The sequence below is a fragment of the Panthera uncia genome, chromosome D1 (genome assembly GCF_023721935.1).
Source record: "Panthera uncia isolate 11264 chromosome D1, Puncia_PCG_1.0, whole genome shotgun sequence".
Taxonomy (NCBI): Eukaryota; Metazoa; Chordata; class Mammalia; order Carnivora; family Felidae; genus Panthera; species Panthera uncia.
The window spans coordinates 41,908,161-41,911,631 of NC_064808.1; the positions used below are offsets into that span (position 1 = coordinate 41,908,161).

General features: G+C 47.2%; 1 long non-coding RNA gene across 1 annotated transcript; it reads right to left on the reverse strand.

The window, feature by feature from the left end:
- Positions 1-979: 979 nt before the first annotated feature.
- Positions 980-3,388, reverse strand: LOC125916554 (uncharacterized). The gene is made up of 2 exons (XR_007455962.1): positions 3,169-3,388; positions 980-1,385 (listed from the first exon to the last, which is right to left on the reverse strand). It is a non-coding gene; the product is annotated as an uncharacterized LOC125916554 (long non-coding RNA).
- Positions 3,389-3,471: the final 83 nt, after the last annotated feature.

Sequence of the window (3,471 nt, forward strand, 5' to 3'; positions counted from 1 at the left end):
TTCATTTCTGTCAATGACAAGGTCATTGGAGGGTAAAGCATCCAGCCTGAGGTTCCCCGAGAAAAACTAGAAAGACAGATGGCTTGGCTTAGGAGAGCAGGCATAGGGTTTGGATTTAGGAGTTCTAAGTTCATGTCTTGGGTCCTCTGGTTGTTTGTGGCAAATTCCTTAACCTCTCTAAATCTACTTGCCTATTCTGGAAAAAAAAAAAAAAGACATCAATATTGATTCCACAAGGCCCAGGTTAATTAATTAACGAGATAATACAAGTAAGGAGGCCTTGCAAATGGCAGCACTGTACTGACGTTCCTTGGACCATCATCATATCAAACACTTGGAGTTGTCGTATGGATGTCCCTCGCCAGGGCAAAAATGCAAATTCAGAATTAATTGCTACGAACTTTTCTCTTCCTTCTAAAGATCCCAATAAATGTTCACGGTTAGGATGTTCGTGCAGACACATCTGAGTTGGAATCCAGGCTTTACTACTCATTGGGTTTATGATCTTGGGAAAGCAAACTAAATATTCTGAATCTCAAGTCTCCTGGACTATAAAATGTGGATAATAACGAAGCCAACTTTACAATGGAAATAATATACCCAGTGTGAGGACCAAAGGAGATAATATATACCTAAGTGCCTGGCCCAGGCTGGAGGTACAGCAGGAACTCAAGAAATACCTCCTTTTATCCAACAACTGTGGGTAGGACTCCCCTATAAGTCAACTTCAGCCTTCTATCTGTCATTTTTTGTCGTGTAACGTATCACCACAAACATATCGTCTTTAAAAAGCAGCCATTCATTTAGCTCAAAATTCCATGGGTCACCACTTAGGCTGGGATCTGCTGGATGGTTCTTCCAGGGACCCATGGGGCTCATCCACACGGCAGCGGTCAGCGAGCAGTGAGTGGCCTCACTCACATGTCTGGCAATTGGCTGTATATCAGTAGGGTCAAAGAATGTAACTGGGCCACCAGTCTCAACTTTTCACAGGCTGTTTGGGGCTCACACACATGAGAGTAAGTGCATATTTCCAAAAGTAGTAAGAGGGCAAGTCACCGTGCACAAGTTTGTTAATGCCTGTGTGGCCAAAGCCAGACACATGGCCAATCCAGATTCAAATGGTAGAGAAACAGACTTCACCTTTGCATGGAAGAACCTCCAACGTCACATTGCATGGGTGCGTACATACTGAGATGGGAAGAATCGTGGCCATTTTTACAGCTACCTCAGAAGTGAGTGCTTCTTCCGTGGCTGTCTGTACCCTATGGCATTGCTCGCACAAAAAGTAAATCTCCTCCATGAATGTCAAAAAGTCTTCCATAACTTTGCCGGCATTCCCGCAAATCAGTGCCACGATGGTGCCATGATCTCCAGCCTAGAAGCTTGCAAGCAGGAGACAGAGACAAAAGAACAAATGCTTAAATTATCTGATGAATGTCAGATACATTAAACTAATTTATGTAATAATGTAAGCACAGTGATGGGAAGGTAATATGAGAGACATAAATTATACATTATTATTGTCAGTTCTAGCACTTATCTTAGTAGTGTGTCAAAATACATCCTGATACGTTAACATTTATAGAAATGAACAACAAGTGCTTGTGCTCAGGGATCTGGCAGTGAGAAGCTGGATGTCATTTGCATGTATGCACCCAGCCATCGTTGTCTTTCCAGGGAATGATAAGGTAAAAAAAAGAGGGTGCCCAGTGTTCTTGGCTCCCTTAGAGGGCCTTGGGCTCAAATCCCCCCGCCCCGGGCATGCATTTCAGGGTATGGTCAGCATGGAAAGCCATGGCCGAGCATGGTCTTGGGATCAGACTGACAAGCTTCTGGCTCTTTGATCCAAGTTGTCTCATCTCTCCAAACCAAAGTTTTCACATCTGTGAAATGGGAATGATAATTCTATCTTCAAAAGATTGCCGTAAGGACAAAATGATAATATTTTGTTTTTCTTCTCACTGAGGTACCTCTTGGGTAGTGGCAATGAGAGATGTATCTGAAGCAATCTTAAACATGGGGATTCCGAAGGAAAACCGTCCTACTTGTCTGGAGCACAGTTAACAACTGCCCGACCATAGTTTTGTTATTTTCATTCCATCTGTAAGATACTGTCTGATGTCCCCCTTTCCCTGTTGTGTAATGGCCAAACTATAGTTATCCTGCCCAGAGTATAACACCAGAGTGTAACACTAATAGTAACCTCCTAGAGCTGGTGAGTTCCGCAGAGAACTGTGGCTTAATCTTGGACACGTCCGGGGACTGGCCTCTAAGGCTGGTAAGATTCAGGGTCTGAATGACTCAGAAGTGTCCAGACATTAAAGGAGCCCATAAGCAGGACAAATCCTACAGGGAAATAAGGCCCTGGGGAGGGGAACCCAGCATACAGGGTCAGGCAGGTGGGCAACCATCCTCTGGGGTGATGACCCGAGGATGATGGCCCATCCCAAGGGAGTCAAGGGTAGACCTCCATCTGAGCCAAAGCCAAGCTCTGAGCACAACAACCCCAGGGGAGGGGAACTGAGTGAAAGAGCAGACAGAAGCTTTGTAGAGAGCTCCAGAGGGAGCACCATGTACAGCCCACAGAAGCTTATCATGTCTACCCAGTAGAGGTGAACCAAAGCCGTTTCAGTCCTGCCTGCCCAGTGTGCCTCTGGTCTTGATGCATAGGCAGGCTGAATCTACAGCAGGGACTCAAGGGCACTAAGCCCAGAAGTGGGAAGCTGGAGAAGAAGAATCTAGAGGTGGGGGAGCCACGATGGCCCCGGACCCCTGAAATCCATCTCCCTTCCTTTCTCCTTCCTTAAGAGCCCCACCGCCTGGCCCTACTATTCTTTCCACGGTTCAAACTCAGGGAAGTCCAGGTTCCCTTCTATACCTCTACTTCTCCATTCTGAGCAGATGCCAAAAGTCCTGGCCACTTAGTCCATTCTCCTCCTGGACCAGCTGCCTCCCCAGGCTGGGACTAGGCCAAGGCAGGCAAGAAGCCTGAAGCGCAACATATAAGAAGGTGCTCTCCTTGGGTTTGTGTAGCTGCAGGCTGAGCACCTAAGGGAGTGCCTTCTTCAGTAATGCATACTGGCTTCTTGCCTCACCCTGGTCCTGGCCCTAGCATCTACCCCCAGGCCTGTGTGTATAATCCTGGGGTGGCTACAGTGAACATACCTGGAGGGCAATCCTCAGGGACACAGCTTGCTCTGCCCCAACAGGCCACACTGGGAAGAGGAGAGCTGCCCAGATCCCTGGTGGATAAGAACACCTTCTCTTGGCCTCTTATAGACCCTGGGGAAATAAGCAGAGATATTTATGCATATCCAGTCCTCCTCCTCCCCTGTCTGGGAGGCCCCCATGGCAACTCCATCACCCATGGAATAACAACCGACATCCTCAACCTGGCGTTCAAGGTCATTGCCTGTTCTATCTTTTAGTACACTCTGCTGTGACCACTTACGGTATAGCTGGACTGGA